Source organism: Trichechus manatus, unplaced genomic scaffold (genome assembly GCF_000243295.1).
Source record: "Trichechus manatus latirostris isolate Lorelei unplaced genomic scaffold, TriManLat1.0 scaffold00326, whole genome shotgun sequence".
Classification (NCBI taxonomy): domain Eukaryota; kingdom Metazoa; phylum Chordata; class Mammalia; order Sirenia; family Trichechidae; genus Trichechus; species Trichechus manatus.
Window position 1 is genome coordinate 266,611 of NW_004444262.1, and position 20,731 is coordinate 287,341.

The 20,731-nt window shown below is 38.5% G+C and overlaps 1 protein-coding gene across 1 annotated transcript in view; it reads left to right on the forward strand.

The window, feature by feature from the left end:
- The window catches only part of RELN (reelin), a 551,032-nt gene that overhangs the window by 84,717 nt on the left and 445,584 nt on the right, over positions 1 to 20,731 (forward strand). The window lies entirely within an intron of this gene.

Here is a 20,731-nt window from a genome sequence, read left to right on the forward strand (position 1 = left end):
TTCCATATGAAGTTGGTGATTTGTTTCTCCATCTCATTAAAAAATGCTGCTGGATTTGGATCGGGATTGCATTGTATCTATAGATTGCTTTGGGTAGAATTGACATTTTCACTATGTTGAGTCTACCTATCCATGAGCAAGGTATATTTCTTACATAAACCACATTTCCAGTTTTTTTTTTTTTTAAAGTGGAGAAAGAGCATAAACTTGTAAAGAAGTCTGAGTGCAGAAATCTAGATATTTACGATTTTTGTTGTGCAATCTTTTAAAGATGGCTTTTCCACCATAATTTGAAAACAATATTTTTTTTTTTTTTACCTCTTCTTTGTCAAGTATTTTCAAAGCATTTAAATTAGTTTGTGTAGAAAAACCCTCTTCTTTAGGAATTTTTTTTTCTGTTTATGTAGATTTAATGAAATTCATATTAGGAAAGTAACAGGTTGTCTTAGTTATCTAGTGCTGCTATAACAGAAATACCACACAAATGGATGGCTTTAACAAAGAGAAATTTATTCTCTCACAGTCCAGGAGGCTAGAAGTCCGAACTCGGGGTGCTAGCTCCAGGGGAAGGCTTTCTGTCTCTGTTGGCTCTGGGGGAAGGCCTTTGTCATCAATCTTCCCCAGTTGAGGAGCTTCTCAGTTCAGGGACCCCAGATCCAAAGGACACGCTATTCTCCTGGCTTTTGTTTCTTGGTGGTGTGAGGTTCCTATGTCTTTCTGCTTGCTTCTCTCTTTTATATCTCAAAAGAGATTGGCTTTTAAAACACAACCTAATCTTGTAGATTGAGTCCTGCCTCATGAACATAACGCCGCTAATTCCACCTCATTAACATGATAGAGATAGGATTTACAACACATAGGAAAATCACATCAGATGACAAAATGGTGGACAATCACACAATACTGGGAATCATGGCCTAGCCAAGTTGACAGATTTTTTTGGGGGCACAATTCAATCCATAACACAGATTAGGGAGCACATACCAGGTAGGCACACATATCTACTGGTGGAAACACAAAAACCAAACACAAAAGAAGCTGTAAACTGCTCTCCTGTATGCAAGGCTGGATGTGACTAAATGAATTGGTGAAAGAAATGTTCTATCACAATTGTATTTACATGGTTTTGTATTACATATAGGAGCTCATCTAATGAACTGATAGTATTTTTAAAATGAACTTAATTGTAGTTTTAATTGAGGTAATGTCGACGTACTTTTTAAATTTGTGTTAGGAAAATTTTCAGGTATACGGCAAAATTGAAAGAATTTTCAAGAACACCTGCCATCTAGGTAAAATTTGCATATAATGAAGTGTACAAATTTTAAGGATACGTCAGGCCAGTTTTGAAAAAATGCACAGACTTATGTAACCCAAACTCTTACCAAAATATAGAATATTACCTTAAGCCCAGAAAATTCTCGTTTCTCTTCTCTATCAACCCTCAACCTCTACCTCCCAAAGGCAACCACTGTTTTGATTTTATTCCTCCGTCATTTAGTTTTGCCTGTTTTAGAACTTCACATAAATGGAATCGTTCAGTATGTACTCTTCTTTGTAAGGCTTCTTTCAGTCAATGTAAAGTTTTTGAGATTCACATGTTGTATGTATCCGTAGTTTGTTCTCTTTTTATTGCTGTGTAGTATTCTTTTGTTTTTCTATTCTCCTATTATTGTACGGAGCCCTGGTGGTGTCATAGTTAAGAGCTCGGCTGCTAACCAAAAGGTCGACAGTTCAAATCCACCAGCTGCTCCTTGGAAACCCTATAGGGCAGTTCTGCTGTGTCCTATAGGGTTGCTATGAGTCAGAACCAACTCAATGGCACCTAAAACAACATTATTGTATGCCATGATTGTTTCTAGTTTTTGGTTGTTATGCATGTAGCTGCTATGAACATTCTTGTACAAGTATTTTTCTGAATATAAGTTTTCATTTCTATTGGATAGATACCTAGTTGTGGTATTGCTGGCTTTTGTTTATAAATAACTACCAAGACTTTTTCCAAATGGTTATACCATTTTACACTCTCGACAACATAATATTAGAGTTGCAATTGTGCTGTGTCTTCACTTACATTGGGTGTCATCAGTCTTCATAATTTTAGCCATTTTAGTGGGTATGCGGTAGTATCTTATTGTGATTTTAATTTACATTTCCTAGGTAACTAATGATATTGAGTACTTTTTCATATGCTTATTGATCATTCATGTATTTTCTTCGGTCAAGTGTCTGTTCAAACTTTTGCGCATTTTAAAAAATTGAGTTGTTGTCTTTTTAATTACTGAGTGTGTCCTGGATACCAGTCCTTTATCAGATACATGTTTTGTGGATATTTTTTTCCCATTCTGTGGCTTGCCTGTTCATTTTCTTAATGGTATCCTATGATGAGTAGAAGTTTAAATTTTGATGAACTCTAATTTATCAATTCTTTTATCATTATTTCTGATTTGCATTGGTGCAGGCAGTAGCTTCCTTGACGAGACACAGACAGTAATAATGATATGATAAAATCATATACATAGATATGCTCCAGGGGGTGGAGTCCAAAGAATAGATGGCTTTCAACCACACAGCCTTTGGGTGAGTGCCTGCTGGAGTTGGTATACAACAGATACTAGAGTTGGTGTACAGTGTTTCCAAGTTTGTCTTAAAGCATTGCATGCCTGTTTGAAAATATTCAGCATGCTTTCTGTTATATGGTACAATTATTTATACTTAAAAGTTTTTATTCCACATGTGTGAGCTTCTGATTTTAATGTGCCACTTTATAAATGACTGAAATTGCTTCAGACCCCCGGATAACACCGAGATAAGCCAAATGGGCTTCAGGATACTCCTTTGACACCAGAGACACATGCCAGAAACCAAACAGATGGTAAACTAGGCAGAAATGACCCTTGGCATTCTCATTAGAGCAGTTGGGGAAACTTTAATGGGCCCCCATTTGCCTTGTGCTGTTATCTAATACCCTTTGAACTGCTACTTTTTTCCCCTGTTACAAGTCAACAACCTCCATGTATATTTTAATAGGTATTATCAAACACAATTTGCCCGGAAGATGTACAGCCCTCCATTGCTAATTAGCCAAGCTTAAATAATCACTGAGTTCTGGGATAATTGGAAAGAAACACTGTTTTTCTTGCCAGTACATAATTACTAATTAACAGGAAGATAACATATCTGTGTAGCAGTCATATCTGGAAGAATCTGTTAAGAGTTAATTAACTTATGAGTTGGTGCCAAGTTGATGTTGGTCAAGAAAGTTTACAGATGAAGTTCTTTTGTAAAATAAATAAATAAATATATGACTATGTAAAGATGACATGGCTGAGCCAGAGCAGAGCGTGGATAGGGGTAAAGGCTGTGCTACTTTGGCTTAGCATTACAGTGCTTAAGGCAGACGGTCATTACATTGAAGAATTAGTGTTTCTTTGGCTCTAAATATTACAAACACCAATGCTGGATGCTACTCTGCTGCTTACCCATAAGATTTGAGGCTTTATTAATTTGCTTTTCTTTTGATCTTAATAATTACATGGGCTTTCTCAGCCTTAAAATTTCCTCATGAAGTTGAGCCACAGCCTCCCTGTGTGTTTCTGCTTGTTAGCTTTAGGACTTGAGTGCGTGGAATGGGTAGCTGGAGATTCACAAAGAAGAAAATAAAAACTAGACTGCCAGTTTTCTTTGTTTGGGTTAATACAGAAGTTGCCATTATGTCATTCTTGAAAAGATTTGGAAACACATACATTAAGCCATTTAAAAGGTTAACCTTTTTGTGGAATAATGTTTTTAATTCTATATTTATTAATCTTTTTTCATTCAGACTAATAAGTAAGTGGGTACTGTCAAACACTTAATACACACTGCTTAAAGATTTAAGTATTTTAAAATTGCATTTGTTTGAGGAGTCAAATAGTCACCAGGGCAAAAACTAAAAATTCAGTCATTTCTTTATAAATTTATGTTTTCTATAAAAATATTTTAGAAAATCTTTACTGCAGTGAAGAGTATTCCATAGGTCAAAAGTTTTTGTAGAATTTAGAAGTTTTGTAAATAATGAAATGCTGACTTGTTTAAAGGATAGGAAGGCAGTGCACAGTAATACCTGGTAGAAATACGGTTTTGAAGCTGTCCTATGGATTGTGGTAGAAATGAATATTTTTGCTGATTTCTTTGGAAATAAATGAAAATGAATAAATAAAACTTTGTAGCAGTAACATTTTAATCCTTGTACACACACTTGCATTTAATACACTGAAAAGTCTAGAAGAATTATTGAAGTAGGAATTTTAATGTTATAATTTAGTCCCTTATATTCTGACCTCAGTCATACTTGAGAGTAGTCTTTCTTCAAAGAATGAAGGAAGGAGAATAAGTTCTCTGTGATTGTTTTGCTTCATTTTGTTAGTCTGTTCTTCAGATGATCTGAAGTCACAATCTACTTGTTAATTATATACATTCCTGTATCTTAATGATCCCCAGTCTTTGAGGGCTATTAATATTCTTTAGTTAATTTAAAATGAACTTCAGGGCAAGGATAAGTATTGTTGCATAGTTGCATGAGTTGTTTTATGAATTATTTCAGCTGCATGAGTGTATGTATATGTCTTTGGTTGCCAAGTAAATGTATTTTCTCTACTGGGTTGTGATATTAAAAGAGTTTGAAAAACTCTCACTGCTTTGAGAGATCTCTCCCTCACTGTGCGGTTGCTTATGTGTGTGTGCATTTATGTTCAGACAATTGTATACATTAAATCTTTGGCATATAAGATTTAACATTTGCGGTTTCAGTGATTGGTAAGCCTGCTCAAAGAACTAAGCCATGCAATAATTTATTATTCTGCTAAAGCACATATTTGAGTGATGCACACTTCAAGACTTGGTGAATAACCTCTCAATATACATACTTTGGTGCAATTTTGTGATTCTGTGCTTATCCTTATGCAGCAAGGAAGTGATAAGAACTTCATTGTTTTGTGAAAAGTGGCTCATCAAGGACATAGACTATTGGAGCAGGAGGTGGACATGACAGGAAGGAGAAGAGTCTTAGCCTGGATGCTCCCATTCTTGGGGTCCTAACTTTATGATCCCCACTTGAAGGCTCTGCATCGTATAGAATTTCTCGGTGAGTCTGGCTTATTCTTGGTCAAAGGCTGGCCTCCCTGTATTACATCATCCCATGGACTCAACTGTGAACACATGTTTGTAGAGCAGAAGGGGGAACCCTTAATTTTTTTCTCCTCTGTCCGTGGACTTGGGCTGTGCAGAATTCCTTCTAGCCTCTCTTCAAAACCATCTCTATACAGTCGGTCATCAAAACCTTCCCCAGGCTCTCTGTCTTTCCTTAGACAATCCCTATGTTGAGCTCAGAACGAAAGACCCTTTTGGCTAAGTCATCAGCTTGCCTGTTACATATCTGACACATAGATTAATCTTGATCAAAAGTGTATTCTGAAATATGCTATTACCTGTGGTAATACAGGAATTTCCTAAAGCCTATGCTTAAAAAGTATGAGTCTGTACTTGAAAAGGCAATGTTATGCTGGGGAGACCTAGTGACTTTGGTTTTAAACTAGACACTACCTAATTTGTATGCAAGAAGGTGGCAAAAAATAAACAAAATGAATTAGAATCTTGAAGGGTCGCACTAATTTGTTGAACTGACATCGATTCTTAAAAGCGGAATATGTGATTGAACCTAATTTTAAAAAAATGGTTTGATCCTAGAAATTTAAAAAATTTAAATCTTAAATTACCTCATGAATAATTAAAACACTAATGCGGTTTTTATGTAGGAAAAGGAATGTGTCAGAGATGGGTATGTTGACATTCCCCACAGTTTTAGCATGAGACTGATTGGTGAGGATAAGAAGGATGCTCTGGGATAGTGAGGAGGGAGGGGCGGGGGTGAGCCCAGCTCAAGTTCTGTGGAGGGAGGGAAAGGGTCTTTAGCAGCCAGTGAAGAATCACACAGGGCTTGCAAGGAGCAACGATGAGTTTCCTTTGAGAAGCAAACTTTGGAGAGTCTTACTTTTCCTTTTATCCTCTTCTCTTTTCTCCCTTTTCAGATTTCTTCCGTCCCAACTTCTTTTTACTTTCCTCTCTTCTTTTACTCCTCTTTTTACTCTCTCTTCATCGTTTTTACTATTTTCTCTTCCTCTGCTTCTACGTGGTTGCTTAATTCTCTGTTCCCTCCTATACTTCCTTTATTCCTGTATTTCTCTTTCCCATTTTCCTGCCCTCACCACTTTCCCTCTGTCTGCATATTTCTCCTGTTGGCTTAAGCTCACTTTTCTACTCTTGTCCCTTCCTCCATTCCCTCATTATGTAAGCAGCATCTGCTCACTTAAATTATTCAGAGTGATAGTATTTGGGTTCCTAGTATATTTTACATAATCAAGGAGGGCATGGCCTGTGTTTACAGCATGTCAGGATCAGGGAAAAATTATAAATGCGTATCAAGAGGTAAGCAGAGAAATGGCGGCCCTGTGTGAAAACTAAAATTCTGAGAGCTTGTCAGGTGATTGGTCATACTAGGGCAAAGTACATTTTAAAATAAAAGCTGATTTAACAAGTATATTATAAAGAATATTTAAAATCACTGAATAAGGTTTTATTCTCCCTGTTTATAATTTTTCTTTCAAATAATTGACGTATATTGTGAATTCCAGAGTACAAAATATCCAAATATATTAGTCTGATATAGTTCCTAAATGAAAGACTGCACAACGAACTGGGCAGAAGTTGTGTGTGATCTTATCAAAAGTTACCCAAACGCCCCAATACACAGCTGTAAAATGAGTATATCTATACATTGCTGTAATGAGATTTGGATAAAATCATAGATGAAAACCACCTGGCATATAACATGGGCCCTCAATAAATGTTTTCCCTTCTCCTATTTCACGCTTTAAATTTCTAAGTACTGAAACATATGCCTGTGTAACAGTCCATTGTGGGTATTTCTGGTCTGCATGGGAGGCTTTGTTTAACTGACAAAGACTCTGATATCTTTAAAAGACTTCCAAAGTCATTTTGGGCATCAATTTACAGCTGATTGAAGAGAGAAGGGAAAGAAGATTCACCTCACTCTTAACTGCTTAGCCCAGAAAGGATACATCACTTCCACTCACATTCCATTGAGTGTATATTGCCCAGTACACTGTACTCTTCCCTCCTCTTGTTCATTCTGTTCCCCTGGGTTGAAGCACGGGCATCTAGGGTGCTGGTAAGAGTGGACAGGGTGCAGCTGAAGTGATGTGCAGTGGATCTGAAGTGGCGGGGGAAGGAACTGGGGTCTGGAGGGTCCTAGAAATGGAGATTAAAAAGAGAAGTAAAGGAATCAGAGGGCTCAGTAAGGTTGTAGAGCTGGTCTATAGTTGCTGAATAAATGACTAATTAATAAACAGTAAAGTGGAGGTAAGATGGAAACTGGGAGAATAGAAGCATTTGGATGGAACACTGATGCAGGGAGCTAATATTTCACAGGTGGAACAATCCCGGGTGAGGAAAAGGTCCAGCATATCCTTTGAAGTGTTGCTCAAGTGGACTGGAGGAGAAGGTAACTGGCATTGAGTTTGTCAGAGAGCTGCGAGGAAAGGCTGCAGAAGGACCCATCCACTAGACATTGAACACACTAAGGATTATGGTAGGGGCTGTCTCAAGAGAAAAATGCTGAGCCTGATGCAGAGTCACTGTGCACCCATCAGAGATCGACCTCCTGCCTCACCAGTGGCATCAGTTAGCACAGAGAGTACACAGTGAGAATCGTCATCCTTACAAGCACATTTGTATGATACGCTGCAGTTTATAAACCAGTGTCATGCATATAATCCCACTGAATGCAAGCCTGAAACTGTCTAAATTGAACACAGTATTGTTATTATGATAAAAGAGAGTTTATTATAGCTCAGGCAGAGTGGCTAAGAAGACTTTTTAGAGACAAATAAAAGAAGGCCCAGTTAGATGTCAGTTATTAATTTCTTCTCTAGCAAATAAAGACTTTGATGGAATTCCACTTTCAATTGCTGTTACCCACTTCATGATTCAGAGAGATTCAGACTCTGAGATCAGACCATTTTCTGTAGTGCTTAGTTCTCTGTATAGGGAGCTTAAGTGCTCAAATGCAAAAGGGCCTCAGTGTCCCCCATAATACAGGCTCATAGTGTGAATCCCAAGGACAGTCTTCTACAATTTGATAGACATATTATGCTAGAGCTACAATGAGAGGAAACAACAAGTCTTGCTTAACTAGAAAGAAAAACACCTGTTTTAAAAAAAAAGTTCTGAGAGCTACCTATTATGCCTAAGCAGATGCAAGATACAGGTACAGCTGTAGTATCAACAGTGAAGACATAAAAGACATCAGGAGAGGGAAACCAGAGGCACAGAGTGACTAGCAGAGTGTGAACACAGGAAGAACTGGAGTGAAGTCAAGGAAACATAAGAGAAGAGAGGAGCTCATTAACAAAAAGGTCACTGAACTGAAAAAAGAGTTGAATTGGTGGTAACTATTTGGCTCCAGCTTAGAGAAGTCCACACTAAAAGTGCCAGCTAAATCAGTATTGGAAAGGTCACGTTTTTAGCTGGCACAAACTCTGTGTTGTGCTACCAACTTGGAGTAGGCTGGGAAAATGTTTCTAGTGCCAGGTCTTTAAACAAGGATTTTGGGGTTGGTACTTCTAACAGTGTCTGCTTCCTCTCTAACAAGGGATTGTTTGAGTCTTTGTAGATAAATACAGAAACCTTAACAGTATAACAGAATCTTTCCTAATCTTTACAATGACAGCCCAATTTGTAGTTTCAGTGTCTCTGTCCCTGTCTCCCTTCACCTTCTCACTCGCTTACTCTCTCTCCCTTAATCTAACTCTGTCAGTTTGAAGGAATAAGATAAGCCCCCAAAGGCTGTAGTTTCTGCTAGAGGAGCCTCTGACTCCATCTATCAGTAGTGACTGGAGAGTGAGAAAAGCAGAGGGGCTCTCCTTCAACAACCTTCACCAGGCCTCTCCTCACTAATCCCGCTTGACTCTCAGAAGTATAAAGTTTTATATGGCTTTTCACACTTTCTATGAGTTGTGCACTTTCGCTTATAAGTTACGTGTTAAATTCTTGGTCACATTCTCAAAAGAGAAATAAGGGCGATAGACCTTCTGTCTTCTGTTGTTAGTGCTCTCAACGGGACGAAGTGGCTGCCCTCTTGCTACCAGCATTCCTGTGTTGCTCAAGAGCTGCTGGGAAAGCTAATCACTTCCTAAAAGTGTGATATCAGAAATGCAAGAGTGTTTTGCTTACATGACATGAGGTATATATTTCACCTTCTAAAGCAGTCTGGGATCTTAGTGCATAGAATAGTTAGTTAAAAGATATTGTGTAAACTGTCTCTCTACTCCTGACACTATCACCCTTGATAAATAGAAGTCTGTATAATTGGCTGTTTCGGCCTCTGTATTTTCTCTCTTATCAGAACCAAGGCGGGGTGACAAGGAGTCAGAACAAGGAGCTGCAACTCATGAGCCCTTGGCATGCCGAGGTCATGGTTTGGAGGTCAGTAGCCAGCAGGCCAAGTGAAAATATCATGCTGCTCTTGGGATAATAAGGGTGGGTCAGTAGGAGTTATCCAGAGACTTAAAGCAAGTGGTCAGAAACGGGAACAGAGTTGCTGTGAATGGCCGTGCAGTTTGCGCTTTACACAAAGGCTCCTGGCAAGTGGGGCTGAAATCTGGCTCCTGTTGTACTTGCCACGCCTTGTGCTTTGGTGCAGGACTGTGTCTGCCAGGAGGAAGCACCCATGGATGACCAAGCTGGGAGCCCATGGGGCTTCATCCATCCAGAGGGGGTGTCTTTCTATTTGCTACAGAGGTCAAGAATAGGCTAGCTAACAGTGGCTCTGCCAGAGAAACTTCTTTACTGCACTTTGAGGCCATCTCTAGCAAGATGCTAAATAAGTGGTCCTTAGATAACTTGTTAAATGACTGTATGGGATTAGGCAATGCCAAATGTTATCAGTGTATTAACATCAAGGAAATTTAAACACTAAAGCAGTTTTTGCCTCAGCTTTTGGGATTTTCTGTGGCTTCAGGTGGCCGGTTTCAGAGGTGCTGGTCTGAGCTCCATCTGTGGGAAGAGGCCATTGAAGATCTCTGGTAAAGTGGGGAGAGCAAAGCAGCTCCTGCGATTCCTCTTTAGGTCTCTAGACTTTCAGCCCTTAAACACTTACTTCAGTTTCTCAAGTTATATTTTCTTCTCGTATGGGTTGGTAGAGGATTGCTCAGGTCCGGATGTCAGTTTAGGAGACTGGAAATTTTTATTTGGAGGGAAAATCCCCAGTTCAAGATTTTGGGATGGACCAGAGATTGAGCTTAGGATACTGATGTGTCCTGGAATATCTGGAAGCAACAGGGGACTCTTACAGGGAGGAAAAGGAATGAAGATGCTGGCGTTCTGAGGCTAGCAACTATTTTTTCACTAACTTCTAGACCAAAAGGAGCACAGTTGATCCAAGCCACTGAATATGTTCTCCAGAACCTTCTGGGCTAGTTCAACCCTGGTTAGTTTTTCATTTTATGTCTATGTGTACTCTTCTAGAACTCTACTGGGAATACCAAAGGCAGAGGTAAGGAAATAGGAGAACCTTCTCATTTCTTCATTAAATGCAACCATCCACCCCCCCCCTTCCCACCAGTAACACCCATGTACACACCCAAACACTCTAGTTACAGCAAAGGCCATATACTTTCTCTCCATATGACATTCTTTGAATGTCCTTCTTGTCTAGACTATGTTGATCTCATGTCTGACCACAGGAACCTCTTACTTATATAAAATCCAATTCTTAGTTCTCCTGCTCTTCCTCCCCTTCCATCTGCCACAGCCAAAGTAGACCACAAAGCATGATCATGCTGCAGCCTCCATTCATTTTTCCTCTGACTTTTTGTTGCACAGGATAACTATCCCTCTCTTTGCACTTTTGCTTTCCCTTCCATAATTTCCCTCTCGGTTGCCAACATCTGAGTTAGTATCGTCCCATCTGTGCAAGCTTCCCTCTCCTCCAGTTCACCTTCTGGTTTGGTCTTGTACACTGTATCAGGAGCAGACTCCTCCATTCTCTTCCCTTCTAGGTGCAATGGCTAGGCAATTTCCTTCTGTTAGCCTTGATCTACCTAAGACCCATCATAGAGCATTCAAGTAACCCTCACTGCTGTATAACTGTTAATCAGCCAGTATCAATATTGGTGTAAATATTGAGAATGTCTGGGGTGCCACATATTGCAGGTGAAATGGTAGTTAGTGGATCCTGAATTCCTCTAATCTCCATTTCAGCCCTTCAGCAGCTACCTTGTGTCACAGCTGCCATGGTTTCTCTTGGACAGTTAAATCATTGCTAGGACCCTGGGATGGGAACAAACAGAGGTTCTGGAGTAACTATTCTGTGAATTAGTAAAGACCCAGCCTCCTCAATAGTAATCTAGGTATAAACACCATTTGCATGAAGCAGAGAATCACCTTGCGTGGGCCCTCATATTGTCCTTTGTCTTTATATGTATGTTGTCCTGCTACATTTATTTATTTTCTCCTGTTTTTAATTTCTCCCTGTCCACTTTATATCTCCACTAGGTTGCTAGCAAATGAGTTCAAGGGTGACAGCTGCCTAAAAGTATACAAGCTTCGTAGCATCTATTATGAAGGCAAATATATTGTGAATATAGACTTCTTATTGGTGATGAAGCACATCCTTATGATAACTGAAAATTATGGCATTTCATTTGGGATTGATGAGTTTAGGTGACCTTAATTGTTATCACCATTGTTAGTTCATAAACAGCTATCCTTATCTGTGGCTGTTTCCTAGATAAGATTATAACGTTATAGGATTTGCTTAATTAGAATTACTTTCTTTTCTGATCTATCAGAATGACTTTTATGTTCCCGAAAAACAAATGATTCACCATAGCTTAAAATCAAGATGGGCATTAATTTGTACATGAAAGTTAATCCCCTGATTGAAAAAGGCTAATTGGGGTTAGCTTCTGTTAGTATAGAATCAGGAAATAGCTTTGATAGATTTTAGCATATGGATAAATCCCTTCTGCAAACTTCCCATGGTGCAGAATATCTTTTGGTTGAATGTCCTTTGAAGAATTTGATGCATTAAAAAAAAAAATCTTATCAGGCATAAAATGTTTGTCTGTTTCCCCTTGATATGGATAACAAATTCCCTATCCTATTAACGAAGGTTCAACTCATGTATACCAGAGATACAGGGTTCCAACTTATTTTTTTTGTTTGTTTCTTTCCTTTTACCTACTTACTTCATTTTGGTTTTATGAATAACAAAAACAAGTTTAAATTGCTTCCTAACTGTAGACATCATCCATCACCTACTCTTACAGCATTGCTCATAAATAAAACTCATTAAACAATACCAAACCCAAAACCAAACCCACTGCTGTGGAGGTGGTTCTGACTCATAGTGACCCTACAGGACAGAGTAGAACTGCCCCATAGGGTTTCCAAGGCTATAATCTTTATAAAAGCAGATTGCCACATCTTCCTTCTACAGAGTAGCTGGTGAGCTTGAACTGCTGACCTTTCAGTTAGCAGCCTAGTGCTTAACCACTATGCCACCAGGGCTCCTCATTAAATAATAGGCTCTTATATTTGGCCACTTCACAGAAATTATTTTAAAGATCTATTCACTACACTTTTGCAAATAATATAATTTCTTTTTGGAAGAGGGTGATGGCTATTTAAATAATTACCGTTTCTTCTAAACAAAGACCTACTTAGCCAGACATTAAATGTTTAACTTATAAAAGATCTTCAAGTTGGACATGCCTGTGACTTGGAAATGCCAACTATAAAGGCTCTCGATGCAGCACTTTAATTATAAGACTTTTTTTTAAATCTTGTTTTTTAAATTGTATTTTAGGTGAAGGTTTACAGAACAAATATTTTCTCATTAAACAGTACACATATTGTTTTATGACATTGGTTAACAACCCCACGACATGTCAACACACTCCCTTCTAAGCCTTAGAGGACCTTTTTTTTTTTTTGGTGAAAATATACATAACCAAAGATACATCATTTCAAAAATTTCCACATGTACAATTCAGTTACGTCGATTACATTCTTCCAGTTGTGCTGCTATTCTCGCTTTAGACGAAGGCTTACAGAACAAAATGTTGCTCATTAAACAGTTAATACACATATTGCCCTATGACAATGGTTAAGAACCCTACTACATGTCAACTCTGTCCTTACTCAACCTTGGGTTCCCTATCACGAGCTTTCCTGTCCCCTTCTGCCTTCTAGTTTATAAGACATTTTTTTAATTATAAGACATTTAGAAAACTACTACAGTAATATAGAAATGAGACGATAAGAATCTGAACTAGGATGGAGGCAGAAGGACTTTAAAGGAAGAGATTAATACAAAAAAAGAAAGGAAGAAAATTTCCAAACCAAACCAACCATTGCTAGGAACTACAGACTGAATGTATATATTTATGGGGATAAGAAGGGAGGAATTGAAGATATCTCTGAGACTTAAAGAATGAACGATGATAGTAACTTAACCAGAATGGTCAAATAGGCCCCTGGTTTGGGGGTTTGGAAGAGTGCAGTGTGAGGAATACTCCTAAGTGGAAATGTGTAATAGGAAATAGAAGAAGTGAGACTGTGGCTGTACAATGGATCAGAGATAGAACGCTAGATCGAAGGGTCCCCCAGTGAACATGAATTTAAATAGCATTAGTTCTTCTAATTTATCTCTCCTTTTCCCCCATTTTGTTGGTTTCCCTGTGTTTTGCTTCAGAGGAACATTTAATTAAAAAGAGAGAAAAAAGAGTACATTTAGGGACCTTTGATCGATGGACTCTGTCGTTGGCTTATTGGTTGGTTGATTCATTCATTCATGGGAGCTTCATGAGCCAGTGACTCTGTTGGTTTGAACATAGTATTCAATGAGACATGATTCTGCCTTTGAGGAGCTTATAATCTAGTGAGTTGGGATGTTTTGGGTATCTATTGCTGCCTAACAAACCACCCAAAACTTAGTTACTTAAAACAATAATCATTTATTTGCACATGATTCTGTAATTTGGGCAGGGCTTGATGGAGAAGCTTACATGTGTTCCATGGGGCAGTTGCTGAAGGTGAACATCCAAGATGACTTCTTCACTCCACAAACCTGATGCTTTATCTGGGATGACTGGACCAGGAGGTGATGCTTGAGATGAGTTTTGAAGGACAAATACAAAGGACAAGGGGAGAAAGGAGAAGGAGCATAACAGAAAGAGGGAGTGTCATATGGAAGGCTGAGAAATGGATAGCACATGATGCATTCAAGGAACTCCAAGTAAATCAGTGTCCTAAAGAGGTCAGGAGGAGGGGGGCAGAAATAGGAGTACGTGGTTGTAGGAACTGAGGTTCCAGAAGGTCCATGTTTGCTGAACCAGAGGGAGCCTAAGGCAGAAGATATAGATGATGCCAATAGTTAATGGCCTATTGAGAAAGAGGGATTTACAAAGAAGTCAGAAATAACAAGCTTCTAGTAGGTTGGAAAGAAAACCAGGAGCAAGAGGTTTCATAGAAGTCAAGGGTAGAGAGCATTTTAAGAAGGAGGACACGATCAGTAAGGCCAGATGCCCTAGAGAAGTCAAGTAAGATGAGGAATGAGACAGGTCCATTGGATTTAGCAATGAGAAAAGGTAGTTGGTGGCCTTTGTAAGACCAGATATAGTGGAAGTAGAAGTCAGATTACAGTGGGTTGAACACTTAATAGAAAGCAGAATAACAAGTAAATGGAAGGGAGGAGAAAGAGGACAGTAGCTAGAGGAAGATGGGGATGAAGAGACAGTTGGTTTATTTGTTTAAGATGGTAGAGGCCTTCACATACTTTTATATTATGGGAAAATTAATCGGTAAATAATAAGCAAAATGTATTTATTAAGTGCTCATTATGTCCCTGGATGAAGAAACTGAAGCCCAGAGTTGTTAAGCAACTTGCTCCAGATCACACAACTAGGAAGGGGAGAAGCAGGGGTTTGAACCGAGGTCTCACTCTCCAGAACTTAGACTCTTAATCATTGCACTCTTAACCAATATGCACAATGATGATGATGATGGTAATAGAGGGACTCCACTAAATTTTGACTAATGAAATGGACGTTAGGTATATGCAGCCTATACTTATTGGAGCCTCAATTTTCTTACATTTGAAATAGTGACTTTATGATAGTAATGATTCGTGATTGCAATCACAGCTAAGCTAAAAATAAAAGCTAAAAAATAAAACAGAAGATGTAAAGTATTTTGCATGTATAAAACTCCGATTGTATTTTAAACCTTTTTCTAATTTCTAAATAAAAGTTGCTTATAAATTACACCTAGGGTGTGTAAGTTTTTTTTTTAGATGTACTCTGCCATCTTTCTGCTTGTGATGGTAGATGTTAAAATTGCCTCCTTTTAAAATAAGCCATCTGTTTGTAGTCTGGAAGTAATACAGATGAAGAACAAATGATCTTGGCATTGGCTAACATTCAGAAAAACAAAACGCACTGCCACTGAGTCGAATCCAACTCATAGTGACCCTACAGGACAGAGTAGAACTGCCTCAGAGGGTTTCCAAGGCTGTAACTGTATGGAAACAGACTGCCACTTCTTGCTCTTGTGGAGCAGCTGGTGGGATAGAACTGCTGACCTTTTGATTAGTAGCCCGGTGCTGTAACCACTGCATCACCAGGGCTCCCTAGGCTAACATTGGGTAGAAATAATTATATTTTTGTAGTTTTTCACTTCAGAAAAGGAGGAATGTTTTATTTAAGCACATTATAGTATTAAACCCCAGCTTGTGGAAAATGCTTACCAGCAGTTTTTGTGATATTTTGATAAATATTGCAATGATATGGAAGTGAGAAAAATGGCTCAAGGGAAAGGAAATTAATGATGGCTGGGAAGGAGCCAGCTGTATGATTATATGTGTGGAAGATCAGTTTTTAGAAAAACGTTTTTATTTTTCCTATCCATGTCTTCAGTTGTCAAATATTAAAAATTAGAAATATGTCCAAAATAAAATTGGCCCGTGGGGAAGACAGCAGTCGAGGTTATCAAAACATTAGAAAACACAGTTATCCCACCCACTCCCAGCACCTGTGAGAAACTGAAAAATTATGAAAATGTATATGTTGCCAATTGGGCCATCTGTTCGTACTACTGTTGGCCTGGTCAGTGTTGGGAATGGCGACGCCTGTCAGAAATTCATGTGTTGCAGGAAGCATAGATGTTGGTGTTTTGGCAGGTCATTCTCTTCCTTTTGAATTAAAATGGAACAAATGTTTTGGCATTAGAAGGCTTGCATACGGTGCACCATCCTTTGAACGGAATATGGAAATTCCTACACTGTGGTGGGCAATCCCATAGCACTTAATACAAACATCAGAATACAGAAAACCAAGAGATGTTCTCCCCACCCCCACTAACTCCAGATGTCTGTGCCCAACTTGTAAAACAGATAAGGAAGGAATAGTAACAATATTATTAAAGGTAGCTAATACTTATTTGTATCAGGCATTGTGTTAAGCACTTTGCATATATTAGCTCAATTACTCAATTAAAAATGCTTTGAAATAGTTATAGTCCATGTGGAAATTTGGAGCCCTGGTGGTACAGTGGTTAAAAGCTCAGCTACAAACCAAAAGGGTGGCAGTTTGAATACACCAGCCACTCCTTGGAAACCCTGTGGGGCAGTTCTACTCTGTCCTGTAGGGTTAATATGAGTCGGAATCGACTCGATGGAAACGGGTTTGGTTTTGGTTTTTTGGTATGTGAAAGTTAAAGCTAGAAGAGAGAGTTTGAGTAACTTGCTCAAAATCACACAGGTGATGAGCTAAGATTAAACTCCAGGTCTCTCTAAGCACAGAGTTCAGCATAAAGCTATACTTATTTTCATGTTTGAAGAGGGCATGGTTGATGATATCTTATAGATGGTCTGAAATTCAAGATAGCTTAGAAGTCTATTATCCAGTGTCTCACAGAGCATCAGTGTCTCATTCTGAGGTTCACTTTGTTAGTAAAAGGCTAAGTTATGTTTTGACTTCAAGACTAGAGTTTGATTGACCAAGAATGGAGTCCAACCCTGATCATCTACCCACTTGTAGGGAAGAGGTGAATAATAAAAAATCAATCAGAAGCATATATTCTGTTGGAGGCAGAAACTTGGACAGATATTTTTATTAGGACTTTGGAAATCTACCTTACTTGGAGATGGGAAAATAAATGCAGTATCATTTCACTTTGAGGACTAAGGTGTTCCTGACCCAAGCCATGGTGTTTTCAGTTGCCCCATATACATGTGAAAGCTGGGCAATGAATAAGGAAGACTCAAGAAGAATTGACATGTTTGAACTATGGTGTTGGCGAAGAGTATTGAATATATCATGGACTGCCAGAAGAACAAACAAATCTGTCTTGGAAGAAGTGGAGCCAGAATGCTCTTTAGAAGTGTGGATGGCAAGACTTCATCTCACCTTCTTTGGACATGTTATCAGGGGGGACCAGTCCCTGGAGAAGGATATCATGCTTGGTAAAGTAGAGGGTCATCGAAAAAGAGGAAGACCCTCCAAGAGATGGATTGACACAGTGGCTGTAACAATGGGCTCAGGCATAATAATGATTGTGAGCTTGACGCAGGACGAGGCAGTGTTTCATTCTGTTGTACGTAGTGTCGCTATGAGTTGGACCCAACTCAACGGCACCTAGCAACAACAACAGTATTTCTTTACCGAATTCTGGTTTTTAATATCCAGTCTTTATCCTGCCTGGGCACGAATAGTTATGTAATTTTGATGTATCTGTTGGAACTAAAATTTTTGAAGCAAGAAGTTTCATCATGTGTTTCCATCAATGTGTCAGACCCTACAATTGAAGAAACCCCATTCACCCATCTCTAGTCAGCCCCTTCTATAGGATACTCTAGTGGTCCTCACCTACTCTTGTTTTTGGAGTAGTCAGTGACTCCTCTATCACATTATTGGACTAGTCTTTTCTCAGGAACAGCTCTGAGATTTGTGTACCTGAAAGTTGGGAGAAGAAGGGGCCAAACACTAACAATTGATAAACATTCAGTAATGAGATACACATTTACCATAGTAGATACCAGAAATACAATGCTGAATAAGTCACAATCCTAGCTTGAGGGTAAACTGGTTGTGTGGTAGTTTCAAAGTTTAGGTTAAGGGAGTATATACAGACTAAAGGAGTGTATAAGAAGGGCAGAGTTTCTTCTTAGCTGAGACATGAAGGATGTTTAATTGTGCCTGTGAAATTGAGGAAGAAGGAAATGGGGGTGTTCCAGAAAGAGGGACCAGCATGTGGTAAGGCCTAGAGGCAGGAGAGAACATGACATTTTTGAATAATTGGAAGAAATTAAGCATGGCTTGAGAGGAGATGGAAGAGGGGATCCTGAGAAAAAAGCTGAGATCAAACCCTGAAGGGTTTCATAGGCCATACTAGGGAATTTGGACTTGATGGTATTTCAGCAGGGAAGTCATATGATCAGTTTGCACTTTAGAAGGATCACTCTGGGTCTGGGTATTGAGAATTGATTAGAGTCGCACAGGAATGAGCAGGGAAACACTTGGCAGTAATTTAGTGGAGAAACGATGGGGACTGAGCCAAGGTGGTGATAGGAGGAATGGAGAGAAGTGTGTATATTTAAAAGATATTAGAGATATAGAACCTATAGGTTTGGAAGTTGGAATTGAGGGAGAGTGATGAGTCAAAGATAATGTTCAGGTTTCTGACTTGGGTAGAAGTTGGTGGTGTTCTTTCTGACAGTGAACACATCAGGGAAAATGAGTTCAATTTCAGACATGTTGGGATATTTAAGTGGAAGTGTTCAATATGAAGCAATAAGGAGTTCAGGGAAGGTTCCTGGCTTGAGATATAAATTTGAGAATGGACTATTTTCCATAGATAGAATTGAAGCCAAAGGAGTGGATGAAATCACCCTGGCAGGGGAATGGGAGAAGAGAGGTGTGGATTAAACTCCGTGGTGTACCAGTATGTACCCTGGTGGCACAGTGGTTAAGAGCTATGTCTGCTAACCAGAAGGTCAGCAGTTTGAATCCTCCAGCCGCTCCTTGGAAACCCTATGGGGTAGTTCTACTCTGTCCTACAGGGTTACTATGAGTCAGAATCGACTCAATGACAATGGGTTTTTGGTTTTAGTGTACCAATATTTATGGGAAAGACAGAAGAGGAACTTGCAAAAGACCCTGGAAAGAGAGAGATAAGAGGTAGGAGATACCTGAGTGAGTGGGTGTCCCAGAAGCCAAGCGAAGAGAGCATTTCCAGGAAGAGCAAGGAAGTCAGCAGGTCAAAGCTGTAGAGAGTCAAGTGAAATGAGGCCTGAAAAGTCCATAGTGTTTAGCACCATAGAGGTTGCTGGTAGCCTTGAATTCGACTTTCTAGATCTAGAAATTTCTCAAGTGCTAAAACAATAAGTGAAAATAAGTGTTTTTTTTTTTTAATTTTTAAAGTCTGAAATAGTGGTTCTTAACAAAGGAAATTTTTTTAATAACAGAAATTTTAGCATATGATGTGAGACTTTTTTTCATATTTTGAATCAGTTTTTTTTTTTTTTAGGTAGCATTAAGCATCACATAGTAGATTTCTGAAATGCAAGCTGCTTGTTACATTTTTTAGTTGGAGATTAGTAGGTCACATATTCACACAGTGAAAATAAAATCAACCATATCTCAAACTTTACTTTGTTAACAGTGTAATTATAATAAAAAGTATTACTAATGTCAATAGAAGAGACAAAAGCAATAAAAGCTTAATAATAGTAATAACATATATTTGACAGTATTTTGTACTTCTGTATACATTTAAGTGTGAACAAAAGTTTATAATCCAATAAATACTTTTGGAGGTACAGAAGTTAACTGTGATTAAGGAAAACTTACATTCTTTGTGTTCATACCTGATGATTTGCTAAATCTTTAAGTTAATGCTACACATCTTTATCCTGTGTGAGCTTGTGCTTGCATACCACTTCTCACAAATATCGGAATTTAGAGAATGAAGCAAACATCAAACATATTTGGGGGGATAAAAAAGATATGTTTTGACATTTCATCTTTAATTGAATCCCTTAATGAAATGACTTTTAGTCTTCCTATATAAGTGAATGCTAAAAATCTATCAGTAATGGTCAATTGTTAAAGAAATTGAGAAGCAGAAACTAGAATCAATAGTCTCTTAGGAGTATGAAATCAAACAAAGAAATAGCTATCCTGCAACAAGAACACCTTGTTTACTTGGGAATTCATGTTGTTATGTTGTCTTTAGAATGCTTTCTCAAGAAAGCTTGCTGGAAAGTGGCTTTTATGTGATGTTGCATTGACTCTTGGGGGTTATCACTCACATGTACTTAAAATATGAATTATGCCCTAAGTCTATTGAATCTCTTCAGAATCATCTTACTCCAAGGAAATTTCATTTAGCAGTCCCGAGGTGATTTCATTCATCAATTATTAAAGAGAGATTCAAGGTTTTGAGTTTTAACTGGTTGCAATCATTGACAATTCTAAACTATGCCTGGAGAAAAATTTCAAAGTCTGTTGTGTATTTTCTTTTGCTGTTGGTCATTTAAGGAGTAAGTTGTAGGTTTATGTCTATGTTGTAGTTTTAACATGGCATATTAAAAGTTTGCTTAGACTGTGAT